Source organism: Triticum dicoccoides, chromosome 3B (genome assembly GCF_002162155.2).
Source record: "Triticum dicoccoides isolate Atlit2015 ecotype Zavitan chromosome 3B, WEW_v2.0, whole genome shotgun sequence".
NCBI lineage: Eukaryota > Viridiplantae > Streptophyta > Magnoliopsida > Poales > Poaceae > Triticum > Triticum dicoccoides.
Window position 1 is genome coordinate 179751580 of NC_041385.1, and position 23495 is coordinate 179775074.

Sequence of the window (23495 nt, forward strand, 5' to 3'; positions counted from 1 at the left end):
CCGTGAGCTCCCCCTCCTCCTCTCCCCCTCTCCCCCTCTACACTGTAATTACTGTGCATTTTCAGTGAAATTTACACTGTAATTGTTAGTGGAATTTACACTGTAAATGTTAGTGGGTTTACAGTGTACTTCTAGTGGATTTTTGCTCTGTATTTGCAAGTGGCATTTTTAGTGGAATTACTATGTATTTCCATGGTTTTTACACTGTAATTATTAGTGTAAGATATTGTTGCAATTAAATTTAGAAATGGAAGCTCTTGGTGGCTTGGTGTACCTATATTTTCTCTCTGAAAATTCTCCAAACAAGCATTGCAATTTATTCTGGCCCTGGTACATGTAGTAGTAGTAATGTTTGAGGGTTGCATGCTTCGGTGCTAAATTTGCATCAGCGGTTGACATTTCTTGAGTGATTATAACTTGTGGAATATGCTGTCTCAAACTATGGAACATGAGATCTGCGTTTAGGAGCAGCCAAGGTGGTTTCTTTTTGTTGTACACTCCAGTTTGATTCTTGTGTGCATCACACTAGTTCATAGTTTGGAGCATTCAGTCTTGCTTGCTCTATGTTTGTTCGATGTCCAGGGGCCCAATTACAGTTAAGTTGTGGATACAACACCTATTTCACCAACAACAGAGAACACAACAACACAATTAGGGCTCGAAAATAAATCAAGCAACACAAGTATTTCTATCTAGTGAAGACTAAAGTTGCATCATCAGCAGCTTCATATAGAAGATAATGATTCCTGTTTTTTAGTCTACTATAATTGTTTTTTAGCCCACAGCACTTTGCATTGTTTTGAGGTTTTGTACATCAGCTTTCTTGCTAATCCAGCCCACGCGGCTGTTGTACTACTTGTCAAGTGATGCTGCTGCTGCTATCTGCGAGTTGTTGCTGCTAGTTGTGATTTTGTCAAGTGATGCTGCTGCTACTTGTGATCTTCTAAAATAACCCCTTTCTCCTGAAACGTTGATTAATTTCCGTTTCGGTTGAGAAATGGGGCACTCCTAGGTCAAGAAAATTAGCAAAGGTCATGCCCAATTTTCTTGACCTAGAAGGTGCCCGATTCTCAACCGAAATAAAAATTAATTTGCTTTAGTGGTTGGATTAGTTTAGTATTTTATTCACACACTCAGACACCCTTGCTTGCCATGTGTGATAGAGAGATAGTGAGAGGAGACAATAAGCTATCTGCAGCTTAATTTGCATCGCATACTAGCTAGATAGCTTTTGTTTTTCAGGACCAACCGAACAATACATACATATACCTGTAGGCACCAGCTTAATTTCCAAGGCAGGACAATTACTTGCTTCATTATATTCATCCATCCATCCATTTTGCATCATGTACAGAACCAAAAATAATCGCAAAAGCCTTAGTTCGAAGCGAATGAGCATTCTATTCTCAGGCAGCAAAGACATTCTCAATACATGTTGGTGAATGTCAAAACCTACAATTTCTTTGTTTGTTGGAAAATGAATGATCCGAAAGAAGATATCAATAGCCTTTAAAGCCACCCAATTGTTTGTATACACAACATGAATCGCAAAACTTACAATGTTGAAGATGATCAGAAAGAAGAGGACAAGTCAAACCTTCAAATCGATCAGATCAGCTAACAGCTATTGCAATTCGCCCGCCTTGACCTCGAACTCTTCTCTGGTTGATAGTATCTTCACACGAACCATGCCTCGCTCCCACTCGGATTTCCCAACCAAGATCAGCCTGCTAGCGTTTATCCTCTCCGCATGTTTGAACACCCTGCGGTGTAGTAAAAAGTAATTACAGATACACTCACCCACATAAGTATTCAACACAATGAAAAAATAGTACAAATTAAGGAAAGGCAATACCATTTCAGACGCTTGTCTTCTAAAAAGAAGAGTGAACTTTCTAGACACACCCCTCAAGAACTAGGTTACCCTGAGAACGTGGACTTGGACCTTAGCAACAACACACTAACAGGTTCTATCCCAAAACACCTAGGCAATATCACAAACATCTCTCAATTGTTCCTTGACAATAACCAACTTTTTGGCGACATTCCTCGAGAATTAGGTTATTTGGTCAACTTAGAGATCTTGTTCCTTGACAATAACCAACTTTTTGACCAAACTTTGTTTCTATTTAGAGAGAAACATGGCCCACAACGATGAGGCCGGGGGTTCGGGCGGCAAGGCATTCTGGGAGTTGTCCCAGGAGATGGAGGAACAACCTCACTTGTATGAGGCCACCGCCTTCCCCACCGATCCTGAGACCACTGATGGTGCCGCCGAGGATGACCACACTGATGCCACCACTGATGGTGCCGCCGAGGATGCCACCACTAATGATGGCGGCACCCGCACAGATGGCAGCCAACCGAAGAGGCAAGGGAAGGACCGGCGCCCGATCGTGCTCCTCACCCTCAAGGAGGAAGTTACTGAAGTGGACTCCAACGGGAATCCAACGGCGCCCGAATGAATAGTCAAGGGGTACTCGCTTCAGCTCGGGTGCATTGTCCGGAGCACCGTCTCGATCAACACCGAGAACCTGAGGCATCCTGACCGAGGGAATTTGCGCCACCTCCTCTTCACAAAGCTGCACGAACGATACAAGTTCCCCGCTGAATTTGCAAACACAAGCCTCAAAGGGAATAAAGTGAACAATGCTGCCCTCACGAAGATGAGCAAGGCCCTGTCTACTTGGAAAAGCAATGTGAAGAAAATGATCGAGAAAGGTGAGAGTTATCAGAAGATCAAGGAGAAAAATCCTTCGATCACCGAAGATGACTACAACGACTTCAAGATCAATTGCTCGAGCACCGCAAGCTCCCAATCAAGTGAGTGGGGGAAACAAATGCTGGAGCTGAACATAGGGGAACACACACTCGGTCCCGGCAGTTATAGAGTGGCAGAGCCTATATGGGACAAGGAGGAGGCGGACAGTGCCGAGCAAGGCCTACCGCCCCTCTTCGAGAAATACAGCGGTAACAAGCAGACCAGGAACTTTGTCAGAGCCCGGTACAAGAAGGACCCGAAAACAAAGGAGCTTACCACGGATCCGAAGACCAGGCAGCTTGAGCTTGTTCTGGTAAGGAATACACCCCCGCGTAATTAGCTCCATATGGTTGCATTCTAATTAATGAAGCCAAATTTCTAAATGGTTCACATTCCTTCCGCAGGCGACTGAAAGCAGTAGCGCGGGGTCGACTAAGAGCAACCCTTGGGACACCACTCTAAATAGGGCGCTGAATGTAATGAAGAACAAGGATAAGCTCACTAAGCCGACGTCAGCTGGTCGTGTGGCCGGCAAAGGCTTGTCGACAAAATGGGGGTCATACTATACCGCTGGTGTGCGGAAGGAGAAAAAGACCAGCTCGGAAAGCCAGGCGCGAGAGGTTCAAGAACTCAAGGCACAGGTGGCGCGGATTCCGGAGATTGAGCAAGTGGAACAACGACTCGGAGCGACGATCACCGCCATTGTGCCTACCTTGATCTCGGGGTTGAGTGCGTGGATTGCGGGCGGCCAACAGGGGCCGCCCCCGATTCCTAGCTTCACGGCCAGCAACTCGCATAATGCGATGGCGGGGCCATTGGTGCCTCCGGCGGAGGCGGCATTGGTGTCTCCGACGCCGGCACGGGAGCTTAATGCACCCGGGTGTACGCCGGCCGGCACCTCTGCAGCAAGCGGCCCCTCCATCAACTGCACGCCCGCCATTGGCGGTGCGACGACATTAGCCGAGCTCGACGCCATCATCACGGTAACTAATTAAGCCTCTCTCGGCCGAGGACTTCATCTCCTTGCCTTTGACTGGGCATCCCTGACGCCCTACATGTTTTCGCAGGGCGCCGCCGATGTTCCGTGCACTCTCCTCCACTTCGTGAACAACGAGTTGGTCGATGTCGCCAAGGGAAAAATCGTTCAACCGGGCAACCCCTTGTTCCACGGTACCCAGATGCCACCCAACTTGTTTAGGGTTCAACTGGTTCGGGTGCTGCCAGGCTGCGACGACTTGTTACCTCCGATTCGACCCGTCGGGGCCGACGATGATGACGTGATGACCCTCAGCGCCTGCCTGAGCTGGCCCTTGGTTTGGCCGAAGAGCCAGATTCGTTTGGGGGCGGGGGACACCACCCCAAAGACAACACCGCCAGTCGTGCCGGCGCCAAGTCGGCCCCATGGCAAGACCGCCGTAACGGTGCCGGACATCCCTATGCCACTGGATCCAAACATGCATATGGCACAGGATCAGAATGACGACGACGACGATGATACATTTGGCAACGTCGATCAGTACTTTGCCGATCATGGGTACGATGGCGACTTCATGGGGCCTCCTTCTCAAGAACCAAACCCAACAAAAGACGTGTGCGATCTAGCTGGTACCGCGGAGAAGCCAAGTTGCAACAGGCGCCGTCTGGCGTTCAGCTCTCAGGAGACGCCTCCAGCTGCCGACTTCACCGAGCCTCAGATAGGCGAGGTGCGAAATATTATCAGCCCCAACACACTCAAGAAGGCGGTCTGTGAGCAGAACTCGGTCCCATTACAGGAGAAGAAGAAGGCACACAAAAGAAAGAGTAAGAAGGGTGCGAGCCAGCCAGCACCGAGTACGATCCGTGCTCAGGACGGGCCACCTTCACTGCAGGATATCTCGAGGAGGGTGCATGTGGCGGGTAGGGCGATGCTACCGACAAATATGCTCAATGCTGCAACCGCTGCTATGCGGAGTCTGCATGACAGTGTTCTTGCTTTGGAGAAGCGGCGTCTCAGAGAGAAGGATGTGGCATACCCGGTTTTCGCGGCCAAGGTGCCAGAGGGCAAGGGCTTTGTGGATAACTCCATCGGGCGTACGATCGTCCTGCATTTTGATGACATCCACGCTATGTTGAACCTTCATCCGCTGCACTACACCTTCGTTCGGCTATTTTCGCTGAGTATGGAGATGCGGATCATTCGCGACAAGACCCCGGACATCGTGATAGTCAACCCCTTCTACATGCGTGCCAAGATCTTGGGCAGCACTGGGGACCGGCAAGTCGCGAGTTCTTACCTCGAAGGCGTCATTCTGGCAAACCAAGATAAGGATAACTTCCTCGTGCCTTACTTTCCCGAGTAAGTCCTTCCCTCAACCGGCCCGTAACATATGAATTCTTACATTTCGATCGTTTTTCTTTTAACATTCCGTGTTTTCTGCAGTGACACACGTTGCACGCTCATCCTCCTAAGCCCCAAATATTCCATGGCCACGTATTTTGACCCGGACCGTCAGTCGAACGTAGACTACACAAATGTCAAGAAGGTTCTTGATGACGTTCTCCCCGGCTACGCCAAATCTAGAGGCACCTTCACCAAGCCTATTCGTAAGTACGGCAAGCACGTGTTCTCCCACAATACGACGTTCTGCTGCGTCAAGCAGCCGCCTGGCGGTCAGAAGGGTGCCTACTACGCCATCCATCACATGCAGGCGATCGTACGGGACCATCATCAACTTCTGCTACCGAGTAAACTCAAAGATTGGGCAAAGAGCGTGTCGGCAATCCAGGACGCGGACCTCCGACAAGAATTCTTTCGCATCCAGTCGGAGTTTGCGGAAATCATCCATCAAGATGTCCTTCGTACCTCGGGGCAGTTCTACCTCAACAATCAACCATCCAACAGTGACATCGATACAATGCTACAAATGCAGGCTGACAACGACCGTTATTTCATGACCCCCACGATAGACGGCGGCTTCATCCACGCTCCGGTCCCTTGAGTCGAGTCGAAAGCAGTGATGCTGTGTCTAGTTCTGAAACATCGATTGGCTCATGTTGTAATTAAACTTTAATGAACTTGTAGTATGTCTCTTTGGTTTCGAGAGTCGTTCAACTTAGATGTAATCGATGCTATTAATGTCTTGCTTTTCTCTTCCGATCGTTCTGTTGCATACTTATATATTGCTTATGTATTGTCTATGAATTGGTACTAACGTTTTGTTTGGCTAGTGCATAGCGATGCCGACGTATGTCGTGTACAAGGGTAAGGTTCTCGGAGTCTACGATGACTGGGAGGAGTGTCGGAGACAGGTTCACCGATTCAGCGGTAACAGTTACAAAGGGTACACCACTAGGGCCGAGGCCGAATCTAGATACGCCCGCTATCTAGCGGGAGAGGGGAGGGAGCGTTGGAGGAACCGGATGAAGACGATTTTCATCGTGATGATGCTCATCGTGATGACCGCAGCTCTCTTCTATGTGATGGTAGTTTAGATGATCGATATCGACTTGTAATGTGAAGACAAACTCGCTACTCGCGGTCTCGAGACTTGTAATATTATGTTCTATCTTTGTTCGGTCTTTTCAATTTGGAGACTACTATGATGAATTGTATTCGGAGACTAATATGATGAATTGTATTCAAAGACTAATCTTCTATTGTATTCGATGAATCTGTTGTTGATGTGTGCTGTCTATATTTTGTCAAATTATACATTTTGTAACCTGTGCAAAAAACAGAAAATAAAAAATAAAAAAAACCTAATATTCATACTAATGGCGCATCAAATGACAGTGCGCCATTAGTATGACAAAGCATACTAATGGCGCATCACAGGACAGTGCGCCATTAGTATGCCGCGGTTACTGATGGCGCATCACGTTGTAGTGCACCATTAGTATGCCAAAGCACCTAGGTATACATGGCCCCTGGGAGGCATACTAATGGCGCACCCTGGCCTATACTAATGGCGCACCAGTGGTGCGCCATTAGTATACCAGATACTAATGGCGCACCAGTGGTGCGCCATTAGTAAAAATTACTAATGGCGTGCTACTAATGGCGCACCACTGATGCGCCATTAATGGCCATATTTGGTGCGCCATTAGTAGGGGTTTTTCTAGTAGTGTGATTGGTTATATTTCAAGTCTCTTCGAATTATCAGTTTGGTTTGGCCTACTAGATTGATCTTTCTTGCAATGGGAGAAGTGCTTAGCTTTGGGTTCAATCTTGTGGTGTCCTTTCCCAGTGACAGCAGGGGCAGCAAGGCACGTATTGTATTGTTGCCATCGAGGATAAAAAGATGGGGTTTATATCATATTGCTTGAGTTTATCCCTCTACATCATGTCATCTTGCCTAATGCGTTACTCTGTTCTTATGAACTTAATACTCTAGATGCATGCTGGATAGCGGTCGATGTGTGGAGTAATAGTAGTAGATGCAGAATCGTTTCGATCTACTTGTCGCGGATGTGATGCCTATATACATGATCATGCCTAGATATTCTCATAACTATGCACTTTTCTATCAATTGCTCGCAAGTAATTTGTTCACCCACCGTAATAATTATGCTATCTTGAGAGAAGCCACTAGTGAAACCTATGGCCCCCGGGTCTATTTTCCATCATATAAGTTTCCGATCTACTTTATTTTGCAATCTTTACTTTCCAATCTATATCATAAAAATACCAAAAATATTTATCTTATTATTATCTCAATCAGATCTCACTTTTGCAAGTGACCGTGAAGGGATTGACAGCCCCTTTATCGCGTTGGTTGCGAGGTTCTTGTTTGTTTGTGTAGGTACGAGGGATTTGCGTGTAGCCTCCTACTGGATTGATACCTTGGTTCTCAAAAACTGAGGGAAATACTTACGCTACTTTTCTGCATCACCCTTTCCTCTTCAAGGGAAAACCAACGCAGTGCTCAAGAGGTAGCATCCACCAACTTGAGGCGCCACTACCAAAGCCAAGTGACCCAGATTATCAACCCGGGGTGGGTGATCATGTTGAGTCCACATAATGGGTTGCTCAGACCATCGCAAGTAATGGGGTACTGCCGGCTCAACGGCGTTCAAAGCCCTTTTATGGAGCTTCTGGTCCCGTTTGCATAAACTTGTGGTGAAAACGTGGTACTGCCCACTATTGAACTGCTTCAGATGACTTTGATATCAAGATTGCTGTTGTTGCTGAGCCCCTGACCGGATTGTTGATTGTCACCACCCTGATTACCTTGATGGTTTTTGTGGCCCTGGAAACCGGAACTAGAACCGCCACCACCATAACCCGGGCCATGAGAATAGCCACCACCAGAACCTGAGCCGTCGTCCGTATCATGATTGTTCTGGAATAAATCAGAATTTTTAAACTCCTTCATATGTGGCAGTCCTTCCAAAGGTGACTAGACAATCTTTCCCGCGTACCATGCTTTGGATAGGGCTAATTTAGCATCTGCTCAAGATTGATACCTGACCCGCCTGCCCGAGGAGGTGGCTTCCCTTTATGACGCTGACCATTATTCTGCGTATTGGTCTTGGCCACAAAATCTGAATTACTATCGGCCTTGTGCTTACCATTGCCCCCCTAACCCGCCGTGTTATAGTGCTGACCCTTGGTGTTGCCACTCTTCTTTCCCTTTCCCGACTTTTCATCATCAGACTCAGGGTCCTTGGTACTATCAGAGTCGGCATATTTAATTAGAGCCGCCATCAACTCCCCCATATCATTGTAGTGACGCTTGAGCCGCCCTAACTTTTGTTTAAGAGGCAAAAAAACGGCAATTATTATCTAACATTAGGACTGCTGAGCCGGCATTGATGTTATCCGATGAGTGCAGGACAGCCTTGATCCGGCGCAGCCAATGGGTCGTTGACTCGCCTTCTTCTTGGGCGCAAGCATCCAAATCCACAATCGACATGGCCTGTTTGCACGTATCTTTAAAATTCTGGATAAATCGGGCTTTTAGCTCCGCCCATGATCCGATGGAATTGGTAGACAACCCTTTTAACCAAGTACAGGTCGTCCCATCCAGCATCATGGTGAAGTACTTGGCACACGCAGCATCACTGATCTCCAACAGTTCCATGGCCATCTCATAACTCTGAATCCACACCTCGGGGGGTAAGATGGTTGTGTAGGTCCTTTGAAATCCTTGGGCAGACGCTCATTACATAGAGCCGACACTAAACTTGGTACACCCGTGGTTCTAGAGGTCATGCCTACCTCCATCGAAGCCGTCGGATAAACCGGAAGATGTTGATGAGTCGCCTGCTGAGCCACCAGCTCAGCTTCTCGACGTGCCCTGCCCTGATCCACTAAGTCCCGAGCACCATCACGCACCGGGTCATGCCCACGCAGCTGGTTACGGCGCTTGTCATTGCTTGAAACGGCCAGTGACTCCATGTGTCTGCTATAACTCCGGCTTGGTCGAGGGGTCGAGTGAATCCTCTCTCGACTGTAAGAATATGCCTCCTATTGTACCAATGTTGTTTGAAGAAGCTCTCTAGCCCTCTGCGTCTCAACCGCAGCTGAAGAATCGCCTTCAACTGGGAGAGCCACCAATCGTGTCACCGCAACGATCATATTATCCAAAGGGTTGGAATAATGACCAGGTGGTGTCGGCACATACTGAGGCAGGGTATTATTTAGACGAGGCGGCTCCGTCATGCACGGTTGAGCCGGCGCTCCAGCCCCAGGCGCTTCAACCCGGTTTATCTCTGGTTGGTTACTGGTCCCCGCTCCATGCGTGCAAAAGAGGTTCCTCGCCTCGTAAACCGGCAGCAGACGACTTCGGTGCCTTCTTCTCATGATTTCGTTAGAAGCATTCTGATCCAACGAGAGCCGGAAGGAATTAGCCTGGATCCGTTGTGCCTGAGCATCCAAACCAGCTCGCTCTGCAGTCAACCTAGCGTTCTCCGCTGTCAGGTCTTCCTTGGCTTGCACTATCTCGTCACGCAATTTTGCAACTTCTGCGTTATGTTGAACTTGATTTCCCGGGTTAACCTCTGCTGCTAACAAGGCTGTCAGATTATCCAGCAAATCAGTTAAAACCTGAGCCGGCGGGCACACAGGGCCTCCTACCCCAGCTGCCAACGTCATTGCTAACCCGGAGACCATTGCTGCCGCAGTCGAAGAATTCTACGTGGGCTTTGCACCGGCCATGAAGATTGCGACCCTATTCGGCGGCTCATAGGGGTCCGGAATACTGTCGCCTTCGGAGCAACCCCCAAGCCTGCCGTCTTGCAGTTGATACAATGAAGTAGTCTCGCCCATGGACGACTCACCATTAGATTAGATGGTCGTCTCACCGCCAGACATGGATCCTTCCTCAAATTCCGCCCCATAGATGAATCCCATGAAGGCACGTTTCATGGCGGGGTGAACTCGGGCGGGTCGTGCACAATGAGCCGTCTCGATGATGTTGATGCAGATGTCCGGCTCAGGGCCCGGCTCGCCGATCTTGCTGATGAAAATGTGAATTCCGCCGAAGGGGACCCGGTACCCGTACTCAATTGAGCTGGCCTTGGGGCCCCAACCTGCATCGTCGATATAGAGCTTACCGCGATGACTCTTGGTCATCCGGCCCACAACCTATCCCTTGATCCCTTTGAAGCTACCCTTCAAGAACTCAAAACCACCGTGCGCTGGCCCCACGGTGGGCGCCAACTATCGTGGAGTTGTCACGGCAGATGTCCTAGTGTGAGGACTTAGTCATGGAGCCATCGCAGCTAGGTTAGCTCAAAGGGGTTAAACGGGACAAAGAACACAAAGAGTTTATGCTGGTTTGGCCCCTTGTGATGAAGGTAAAGGCCTAATCCAGTTTGAGGTGGTATTGCTTATGTCTCAATTACCAGGGAGCGAATACGCTTGACCTAGATTTTGATCTCTTGTTTCTTGCCCTGAACCGCCGCCGGGTCGTCCCTTTATATACACAGGTTGATGCCCAGCAGCTCATGGAGTCCCGGCCGACTCATAAACAATGTGTCCGTCTCGGTGACTAAATGCACTTGCCTTACAATATAAGTCATATACATATGGTGGTTTACCCCTATGGGCCTTAAGTCGCTCTTGGGCCTTGGGCCCTTGCTTCATGAACTGCCATCTTCAACATCCTCATGGGCTTTGTATTGATGAACTGCCATAGGTATAACCCGACCCCTCCTGGGCGGGTCATACCTAATAGTCATATCCCAACAATTATCATTATGACTAGATGAATGTCCATTACCAGCTTGTGTCGCTGCATCAGAAATAGAAACATCATTACTATTCTCAGGAGGTTTTTCTACCTCAAGTTCACTAGAAGCATGCATAGTTCTACCATTTTCATTTCTTTTCCTTTTTCTTTTTCTTCTTAGATGAGCTAGGTGCAGCAATATCAATTCTCTAAGAATCTTGTTCAATTCTTTTAGGATGACCTTCAGGATAAAGTGGCTCCTGAGTCATTCTACCTCCTCTAGTCATTACTCTAACAGTATGATCATTCATATTATTATCCATCTTATCGAGCAAATCATTTTGAGACTTAGCAACTTGTTCTAACTGGTTTGGACCATGGATGCATGTTTACCTAGACCTTTAACATCATTAGCAATTCTAAACATTAAGTCACTCAAACGATCAATCATGAAAGCATTATGTTTCAATTGCTTGGTAACATACATATTAAAGCGTTCTTAGTTTTTTTTAGTTTTTTAGTTGTTTTGTTGTTGTTTATTTAAGGCTTGCCTCCAGCCTTTCAGACAACTCATGTCAATTTCCTCTATTTATTTATAAAAGTTGTAGTGGGTTTTTTACCCTACTGTTTATAGTCAAAAACATATTAAAGTGTTCTTGCTTAATAATCTAATTGTCAAATTCATCCAGACATTGACTAGCAGATTTATTATAAGGAATATCACCTTCATCAAATCTTATTCTACCTTTACTACCTGTGTTGGGGTATCGAGTCCATGTATTTCTTCAATAGGTGGTAAATTCTTAACATCTTCAACTTTAATACCCTTCTCTTTCATAGACTTCCTTGCTTCTTGCATATCTCCGGGACTGAGAAATAGAATACCCCTCTTCTTCGGAGTTGGTTTAGGAAGTGTCCAATCATTATCAATCCTCAATATATTATTCAATAGTTCTTCAGCTTGTTCAACAGTTCGTTCCCTGAAAACATAACCAGCACAACTATCTAGGTAGTCCCTAGAAGCATCGGTTCATCCATTATAGAAGATATCAAGCATTTCTTTTTTCTCGAGAGGATGATCACGCAAAGCATTAAATAACTGAAGAACCCCCTAAGCTTGAGGGAAATTCTTTTCTTCAATTTGCACAAAATTAAATATTTCCTGTAAGGCGTCTTGTTTCTTATGAGCATCAAAATATTTTCAAAGAAGTAATATATCATATCCTGGGGACTACGCACACAACCAGGAGCAAGAGTATTAAACCATATCTTAGCATCACCCTTTAGTGAGAAAGGAAACAACTTAAGGATATAGTTGTAGCGAATTTTTTCCTCATGAGCAAATGGGGTGGCTATATCAGTCAATTTAGTCAGATGTGCCACAACAGTTTCAGATTCATAACCATGAAAAGGATCACATTCAACCACAGAAATTAACTCAGGATCGACAGAGAATTCATAATCCTTATCAGTAGTAAACATAGGTGAAGTAGCAAACTTAGGATCATATTTCATTCTTTCATTCAGAGATTTTTCTTTCAGTTTACATAATAGTTTCTTAACATCATCTCTATCATTACAAGCAAGAAGTTCTCTAGTTATCTCCTCATCATCACAACATAATCCTCAGGTATCTTAGGCATCTCAGTTCTAGGGTAGCTAGGCCTAATAGGTGAATCATATTTTTTATAAGTTTCAACAATTTCATCAGCTTCAACATTTTCAATTTCTTTAGCTCTAGCAAGTTGTTCAACGAGAAATTCACCTAGTGGAACAATTTCATTAAGCAAAGTACTAGCATCATCAATAGCATCTTTTGTAGTAGAAGTAGCATCATCAATTACTTGCGACATATCATAATTAATAGCGGGTGTTGGTGTCACAAGCTTACTTAAAACCAAAGGTGAATCAAGTGTAGAGTGTGATGGCAATTTTTTACCTCCCCTCGTCTTAGAGGGACTATCTTGGTTCTATCGCCTTTTAGATTCTTCACAGTGATCAACAGATATAGATCCCAAGTGACTCAGCAAATAGAGCTATGCTCCCCGGCAATGGCGCCAGAAAAGCACTACAAAAAAAAGACACATCTTTGACATTTTGGGCTGGACGAAATTTTTTTCTGTAATACTTATGACACTTCTATGATGATAATTGTGACAAAACCTGGTATCATCATAGATGTGGTGGGCTCCTACTTCTATGACAAAAAATCATGACAGAAAATGGGCTTTTCGTCCTGGGCGGGCCGGAGACGCAGCTGCATGACATTCTTTGGGCCGTCCATGACGGAAAAAACCATGGTAGAAGCGAGGGCGAGGAAAATATCGGGGTGTTCCCGGTTACGGTCGGTGGCTGGGGCCGAGCGATGCACGAAGGTTTAAGCATTTCTCTCGTATACGCATGCGCGTGGGTGCAAGGCATTGGGCTCTAACTAAACCCGAGCGAGGCGTTCGTGCTACCTCTTGAGCACTACATTGGATTTCCATGAAGAGGAAAGGGTGATGCAGCAAAGTAGCGTAAGTATTTCCCTCAGTTTTTGAGAAAAAAGGTATCGATCCTGTAGGAGGCTCCACAAAAGTCCCATGCACCTACACAAACAAACAAGAACCTCGCAACCAACGTAATAAAGGGGTTGTCAATCCCTTCATGGTATCTTGCGAAAAGTAAGATCTGATAGAGATAATATGATAAGATAAATATTTTTGGTATTTTTATGATATAGATTGGAAAATAAAATATGGAAATAAAAGTAGATGGAAAACTTATATGATAAAAGATAGACCCGGGGGCCATAGGTTTCACTAGTGGCTTCTCTCAAGATAGGATTAGTATTACGGTGGGTGAACAAATTACTGTCGAGCAATTGATAGAAAAGCACATAGTTATGAGATTATCTAGGCATGATCATGTATATAGGCATCACGTCCGCAACAAGTATATCGAAATGATTCTGCATCTACTACTATTACTCCACACATCGACCGACTCCTGCCTGCATCTAGAGTATTAAGTTCATAAGAATAGAGTAACACATTAAGGCTAACTCCACCGCATGACCCCAAATTGTCCGGGGTCGTCCGTTTGGGTGTAAACGGACAAAACCAACGACCCAACGCACAAACCCAACTTGCCTTTCTGTCCGTTTAGTGTCCGCTTCGACCCCATATTCAGAGCAAACTTGGCATGGATTTGAGGCAAAGCGGACAGTGATACGTCTCCAACGTATCTATAATTTTTGATTTTTCCATGCTATTATATTACCCCTTTTGGATGTTTATGGGCTTTATGCTACACATTTATATCATTTTTGGTATTAACCTACTAACCGGAGGCCCAGACCGTATTGCTGTTTTTTTGCCTATTTCAGTATTTTGAAGAAAAGGAATATCAAACAGAGTCCAAACGGAATGAAACCTTCGGGAGCATGATTTTTGGAACAAGCGTGATCCAGAGGACTTGGAGTGCAAGCCAAGAAGCAGCCGAGGCGGCCCAGAGGGTGGAGGGTGCGCCCACCTCTATAGGGCACGCCCCCTATCTCGTGGGCCCCTCGGCGGCCACTGAACGTATCTACTTTTTCAAACACTTTTGCCCTTGTTTTGGACTCTAACTGGCATGATTTGAATGAAACTAACCCGGACTGACGTTATTTTCAGCAGAACTGCCATGACGTTGTTTTATGTGTAGAAAGCAAAAGTTCTCGGAATGTCCTGAAAATCCATGGAGGCACTTTTTAGAAAATATAAAAAATACTAGCGAAAGATTCAAGACCAGGGGGGCCCACACCCTGTCCACGAGGGTGCCCCCCCCCCCCGTCACGTGGGCCCCCTGGACCTCCACCAACCTGAACTCCAACTCCATATATTCACGTTCGGGGAGAAAAAAATCAAAGAGAAAGTTTCATCGCGTTTTATGATACGGAGCCGCCGCCAAGCCCTAATCTCTCTCGGGAGGGCTGATCTGGAGTCCGTTCGGGGCTCCAGAGAGGGGGATTCGTCGTCGTCATCATCATCAACCATCCTCCATCACCAATTTCATGATGCTCACCGCCATGCGTGAGTAATTCCCTCGTAGGCTTGCTGGACGGTGATGGGTTGGATGAGATTTACCATGTAATCAAGTTAGTTTTGTTAGGGTTTGATCCCTAGTATCCACTATGTTCTAAGATTGATGTTGCTTTGACTTTGCTATGCTTAATGCTTGTCATTAGGGCCCGAGTGCCATGATTTCAGATCTGAACCTATTATGTTTTCATGAATATATGTGTGTTCTTGATCCTATCTTGCAAGTCTATAGTCAGCTATTATGTGTTATGATCCGACAACCCCGAAGTGACAATAATCGGGATACTTCTCGGTGATGACCGTAGTTTGAGGAGTTCATGTATTCACTATGTGCTAATGCTTTGTTCCGGTTCTCTATTAAAAGGAGGCCTTAATATCCCTTAGTTTCCACTAGGACCCCGCTGCCATGGGAGGGTAGGACAAAAGATGTCATGCAAGTTCTTTTCCATAAGCACGTATGACTATTTACGGAATACATGCCTACATTACATTGATGAATTGGAGCTAGTTCTATGTCACCCTATGTTATAACTATTACATGAGGAATCGCATCCGGCATAATTATCCATCACTTATCCAATGCCTATGAGCTTTTCACATATTGTTCTTCGCTTATTTACTTTTCCGTTGCTTCCGTTACAACTACTACAAAACCAAAAACATTAGTTTTGCTACCGTTACCTTTATTATCATACTACTTTGCTACTAAATACTTTGCTGCAGATACTAAGTTATCCAGGTGTGGTTGAATTGACAACTCAACTGCTAATACTCAAGAATATTCTTTGGCTCCCCTTGTGTCGAATCAATAAATTTGGGTTGAATACTTTACTCTCAAAAGTTGTTGCGATCCCCTACACTTGTGGGTTATCAAGACTAATTTCTGGTGCCGTTGCCGGGGAGCATAGCTCTATTCTCTGAGTCACTTGGGATTTATATTTGTTGATCACTATGAAGAACTTGAAAGACGGCAGAACCAAGATTTTGCCCTCAACTATGAGGGGAGGTAAGGAACTGCCATCTAGCTATGCACTAGATTCTCCTTCATTTATTAGTAAGCTTGCGACACCTAAACATGCTACTGCTATGAACTCTAATATGTCGCATGTTATTGATGATGCCACTTCTGCTATGCATGATACTTATGATGAAACTACTTCTATGCGGGATACTACTTTGCCATTAGGTGAATTTCTTGATGAGCAACTTGCTAGAGTTAGGGGGAATGAAATTATTGAAGATGCTATTATTGATGATAGTGATGATGAAAATTCTCCCAATGATTATGAATTGCCTGTTGTTCCTGAGGGTTATGTTATGAATGAAGAAGCTACTAGAGCTATCTTTGCTTGCAATGATAGATATGATCTTAAGAAATTATTAGCTAAATGGAAGCAGCAATCTCTTAATGCTAGAATGAAACCTGACCCTGCTTTTGCTACTTCACCTATCTGTGTTACCGATAAGGATTATGAATTCTCTATTGATCCTGAGATTATTACTTTGGTTGAATCTGATCCTTTTTATGGCCTTGAATCTGAAACTGTTGTGGCACATCTTACCAAGTTTAATGATATAGCTACCATGTTTACTCATGATGATAAATCTCGCTATTATTATATCCTTAAGATATTTCCATTCTCATTAAAGGGTGATGCTAAGACTTGGTATAATTCTCTTGCTCCTGGTTGTGTGCGTAGTCCCCAGGATATGATTTATTACTTCTCTGCTAAATATTTCCCTGCTCATAAGAAACAAGCTACCTTGCGGGAAATATATAATTTTGTGCAAATCAAAGAAGAGAGTCTCCCACAAGCTTGGGGGAGGCTTCTCCGGTTACTTAATGCTTTGCCTGATCATCCTCTCAAGAAAAATGAAATACTTGATATCTTTTATAATGGACTAACCGATGCTTCCAAGGACTACTTGGATAGTTGTGCTGGTTGTGTTTTCAGGGAAAGAACAGTCGATGAAGCTGAATTACTATTGAATAATATGTTGACTAATGAAAATAATTGGACTCTTCCTGAGCCAATTCCTGAGGCAATTCCTGAACTAATTGATCAAACTCCTGAGCCTATTCCTAAACCCACTCCAAAGAAGAGAGGTGTTTTATTTATCAGTCCTGAATATATGCAAGAGGCAAAGAAATCAATGAAAGAAAAAGGTATTAAAGCTGAAGATGTTAAGAATTTACCTCCTATTGAAGAAATACATGGTATTAATATACCGCCTGTTGAAGAACCACATTGCCTTGATAACCCGACATAGGAAGTAAAGGTAAATTCTCTCTATAGATATGATAAAGTTGAAATCCCCTCTACTAAATTTCATAGCCCATGCTTAGATGAATTTGATGATTTTATGGCTAGACAAGAAAGTTTTAATGCTTATGTTGGTAAAGAGTTAAAGAATAATGCTTTCGATATAGGACGCGTGAGCGATAATATGGCTAGAGTTAAAGGAGAACTCAAACTCATTAGCAAATATGCTTCTATGGTTGCTACTCAAGCTGAGCGAGTACTTAAAGCTCAAAATGATTTGCTTGATGAATTAAATAATAAAAATGACTTTGCTGTTAGAGTGGCTACTAGAACTGGTAGTATGACTCAGGAACCTTTGTATCCTGAAGGCCACCCTAAGAGAATCGAGCAAGATTCTCAGAGAAACAATTTAGAGGCACCTAGTTCATCTAAAAAGAAGAAAAAGAAAAACGATAGGACTTTGCATGCTTTTAGTGAACCTATTGTAGACACACCTAAGAATCCCAATGATATTTCTATCTCTGATGCTGAAACACAATCAGGTGATGAACATGAACCTAGTGATAATGTTAATAATAATGTTCATGTTGATGCTCAACCTAGCAAAAAAATGAAGTAGAGATTGAACCTGTTGTTGATCTTGATAACCCATAATCAAAGAATCAACGTTATGATAAGAGAGATTTTGTTGCTAGGAAGCACAGTAAAGAAAGAGAACCATGGGTTCAGAAACCCATTCCCTTTCCTCCTAAACCATCCAAGACAAAGCATGATGAGGATTTTGAGCGCTTTGCTGAAATGATTAGACCTATTTTCTTACGTATGCGCTTAACTGATATGCTTAAAGTAAATCCTTATGCTAAGTATATGAAGGATATCATTACAAATAAAAGAAAGATACCGGAAGCTGAAATTTCCACCATGCTTGCTAATTACACTTTTAAGGGTGGAATACCAAAGAAACTTGGAGATCCGGGTGTACCAACTATACCATGCTCCATTAAAAGAAATTATGTTAGAACTGCTTTATGTGATCTTGGAGCCGGTGTTAGTGTTATGCCTCTCTCTTTATATCATAGACTTGAATTGAATAAGTTGACACCTACTGAAATATCTTTGCAAATGGCTGATAAATCAACTGATATACCTGTTGGTATTTGTGAGGATGTGCCTGTTGTGGTTGCAAATGTCACTATCTTAACGGACTTTGTTATTCTTGATATTCCCAAGGACGATAGTATGTCGATTATCCTTGGTAGACCTTTTCTGAATACTGCAGGGGCTGTTATTGATTGCAACAAAGGCAATGTCACTTTTCATATGAATGGTAATGAGCATACGGTAAACTTTCCGAGGAAACAATCTCAAGTGCATAGCATCAATTCTATTGGAAAAGCTCCAACTATTATTATAGGAGGTTTTGAATTTCCTCACCCTACTGTCAAGAAAAATTATGCTATTCTTATTGTTGGGGATTTTCATATCCCCGTTGAGGTAACTTAGTGTTATTCGAAATTTCTCCGGTTCCGTGTTCTTCAGAATGAGTTTGTTAACAAGACTTGATCAACCTTGTTAGTGGATTCATTTTGATGATCATGGGATAGATGAAACTAGAAGGCACAACCTTCTGTACCCTCTTTTTACTTTCTGTTATTTAGAATAAATAAAGCAAAATTAGTATTATCCGTCTTTTTCTGAATTATCTGTGCATTAAAAAATATCCCGAAAATAAAAGTGCTCCAAATGCCTTTCAAATTTAGTATGATTTTTTATGGAATATTTGAGGATTTTAGGCACTGAAATCACTGCAGGAGGGGCAAGCACCAGGCCACGAGAGTGGAGGGCGCGCCCCCCTGTCTCGTGGGCCCCTGGTGGACCCCCTCCACTTATGCCAGCACTCACACACTTCATCTTCTACCCAAAAAAATCCCCATCCAGCTCAAGCATGAGTTCTAGCTCATTTCGCTAGGATTTTCGATCTCCTTGCTCAAAGCTCCATTCACAAAACTGCTTTTGGAAATTGTTGCTTGGTATGTGAGTCCTCCATTGGTCCAATTAGTTTTTGTTCTAGTGTTTTATTCATTGCAAATGTTTGCTGCATAGGTGACCATGTTCTTGAGCTTGCATGTTGAATTTATGAGGTCCCAAGCAATTCTAATGCATGATATAGGCTCTATGCACTTGTAGGAGTAGTTGCTATCAATCTTGTTTAGTTTTATTCACTTTTATTTTGAAGTTACTAAAATTTTAGAAATTTTTCAGGAAAAGAATTATGTCTAGGAGAATGTACCAAGGTGGTTCCTCGGTGAAGAAAGGGCCCAGGATTGCTATACGTGAGCAAGATGTTGAATTGCCGAGGGACGGGGATGTACGAGCTTGTGAGTGGCCATCCGATGATTTTATGGTCAAAGCAGGCTTTATGGAGGAATTTGACGCGTATGTGCATAATGCTGAGCTGGAGGACTTCTTACAAGATAAGTGTCCTCGGTACTATCAATTGACTGATTCCTTTGTGCGGACGTTTAAATATAACTGTACGCGTAATTCTCCTAGTGTCATATTTGATATTTATGATACATCTTATACCATGGACCTAGAGGATTTTACAACTGCTTGCAAACTCCCGCAGTGGGGTAATATTAATGATCCTCACAAATCTGAATTTAGAGATTTCCTTGCTAGTATTACTATGGGAGAATCCAGGGACATAGCACAAGCTACCATAGGGAGCATTCATTTTCCTTCTATACATTATTCGGCTCTCTTCATTGGTAGATGCATTAACGGTAAATATGAAGCATGTCACATGTGTGTCCCTGATCTTTGCGTCCTCAAGAGTGCTGTGTTGGGTTATAAAGGTTATAACTTGGGGGCAATAGTTGCACGTACATTGCAGAATAATAGTAGAACTGGAGATTTATTTGGAGGAATTTATACAACCCGTGTGGCTAAGTATCTTGGTATAGCCCCACGAGAAGGGGATTTGATGATACCTCCTACTTATTTAGATTATGACGCTATGGTCAATCAACGATTTCTTAGGAGGAATGAGCAATTCCTCCATTATCGACTAATCTATGACAGACGCAACGTCGTCCATGTTACTCTTCCTGCTCCTCTCCTTTTTGATTATCAGGCAAAAGGAAGATATGTTGTTACCAGGGAGGAAGCAGTTGAACACGAGGGGAGAGCGGAGGCAGCTCGCCAACACGCCGCAGCTCAGGAGGCGGTTGCCGCTACATCTAGTACGACCCCAGCTACAACTACGGATATCATCCCGGCGGTCCTTGGTATTAGACCAACTTAGGCCAAAAGCCTAAGCTTGGGGGAGTACATATTTCTCACCGACTTTACATTCATGTTCACACACTAGTCGTCGGTGCTCATACTCTTTCACTGTATTATCCATGCTAGTTTCATTTCCTTTTTCTCGCTTTCTTCTTGTGTCTTTGATAAACCTTAAGAAAAAAACCAAAAAATTAGTTAGTTTAATTTCCATGCTTGTAGTAGAAATTAAAATGAAAAACCAAAAAAGATTTATCGTTCTTCATTTACTTGTTGGGAGCTTTCCCGTGTAAATAGTTTTATTTTCTTTTCTTTCCTTTGGGGGTCGAGAAGACCGTATTGAAAATGTTTAGTGGCTCTCATATGCATGATTGTTTATTTAACTTAGAGCCCATATTATCTTGTCTTCTCTTTTGAGATGAACTAGTAGAGTGGCCCGCTCGATGCGCGGGCTAGGATTTGTAAAGTTTAATATTAGTATCATTAATTAATTTAAGATTAGAACTTAGTTACTCTTAACTATAAATATTTATTTTCAATATTTAAACAAATATTTAGAATAAATATGCAATTAAAACTATTAGATTTATAAAGACAAAGTTTGGTAGTTCAAACAACTGCTTTTGCATAGTTTATTATAGTAAGACGCACAAAAAAGTATAAAATACAAAGAGGGCATCTTATTTAGAGTGTTGAATTCAATGCAAGAGTGTCTTCCTTAGCATTGTGATCGTTTTTATAAAATGTTATTTCATATGTAATCATGTCGGCTATGAATTTATTTGTGTGACTATATTTATATATTTATATATGTATACATATAAATTGTAAGATGTAAACTTGACCATTGTTTGAATTGATAATGGAAAGGGCAATTTCTGGAATGTTGAAATACTTTTGAACAAAAATATAATCATGTTGTTTTCTTTTGACAAATCTGAGCGTCTATTTAGACATGTGTAGTATATATGATAAATGTTACAATATGGCCTCTTCTAGTGTGCTGAAGCATCATATCATGTTATAATTATATTGTAAACTCGTCAACATCCACGTGCACATATTCAAGTACATAAATTTGCATTCTGTTTAGATGCCCCACAAAATACCAAGGACAACTCATTGGTGATATTCCTCATTTATGTTACATGTTTGGACCAAAAATAAATGTATTTCCCATGCAAGAGGTAGATGAATACCATCCTCAATACTCGATACCTCAGTGGTTAGGGTTACAGTTCACAACCTCACATTCATCACACTTCTCATCTCATAGTACACATAAGGATACATCTATTATATGGTATCAATGTTGAATGCACATATGGCAAGTACGACATGCTTCTTTTGATAACTTAAACGAAGAACATGTATGTTTTGAGATCAGCATGTGATCTAAGGTTATATCACAGAATCCAGATACCTATTGTGCTCTTTAGAAACTTTGAGTGGCTAAGGACATACAAAATCATTTAGTACCAATCATATTCTTCAGTGTATTTACAGAAGGTATTCTCTAATATAGTTGTATATAATTGTCAAAGAAATAGGAAGAATTACATTAGTAATGTGCAATGGTTGGCTTCGTGCATAATTTATAGTTCATGCATTATGAGAAACTAAATTCCAAGATGATTGTTCAACTCAATTATGTGCCAACTAATATAGGAAGTATGATAAGAAATATAAGGGCATGCCAATTATGTCTATGAGGGAACGTTAGAGAGAAAAATCTTTGAAGTGAGGAGAGATTTTAACCAGCAAGCATATCAAATGATTAGTCAACATTGGCATAAATCATTTGGTCTTCTGCATTGAAAAAAATAGTCATATACATAGATCTACGTAGTGCAGTACACAATAGGTGCTCATAAATCAACCTAGTGCAGAGAATAATACGTGGTATGTGAGGATTGAGGAGCTGTGTCTCCATCCTTCTGAATTTGTATTTGTCCGTTGCCAACACAACTTTGACAGTCCTATGAAGAATATTTACACCAAAATTACTTACAAATCAAAAGGCCAGCATCTTCTGTACGCATCTTTGATTTCCCATCAGCGCAATAGCATCAATCGCACATTATATAAGATAAGAGAACATAAGGGACTACCTACCTTAGGTTGGAAACTCTGATTACTATGTTCTTTTGTTTTCCTGCCGAAACTGAAACTGTGTCAACCCATAGCATGAAGGTCCCATAGACATCTTAAACATTTTCAAATACCTAGACGACACATCAGTATTGTTGCTGTAAGATTCCAAGCTAAGTCATTTTGAAGCTAGGGCATAACACTAACCATGTCATCTGTAATTAGTAAATTACCAGGACACCAAACAATTGAGCATGTGTAACTGAAAACAAAATCATTTTTTACAACCAATTGAGGTGCTATGCAAGAACACCAAGCAATTGAGCATTTGTAGATCAAAACACCATGTGATCTAAAACGAATCATACATCTGCAATTATTTAATTATCCGAACACCATTAGTAGGTAAGTAATAGGTTCATGTTAGGTGAACCAAACCTCGTGTTTAGGATCATGAAAGCGCTGCTATTGAAGAGCTCGGTAGAAAATCACCAAGGTCGTTCCCCTACCATGCCTGCGCAATTGCGCTTGTGTTGCTGGCTCATTCCTTGACCTGCTTATTTCACTGGTACCTCAACTCTGTTGCCTCTTTATGTGTCGTGTGTCATCGGCGGCGAGGATGCCGTGAGTATCAATGTCACAGTCTGTTTTGGTTACACTGAGCTGCAAACCCTTCTTAGCAATAACAACATGTAGACTTGGACTAATGCATCAGCATGTATGTAGATCGGTATTGTGAATAGTAATATCCACCTGCAAACATGGACCATGCATACGTAGATTGGAAATTTGGGATATGATAATATCCATGCGTACCTTTGCATGCATACTTTGAACTTTTTCTTTTGAGGGATGCATGCAGGGTTGGTCTTATTTTTTC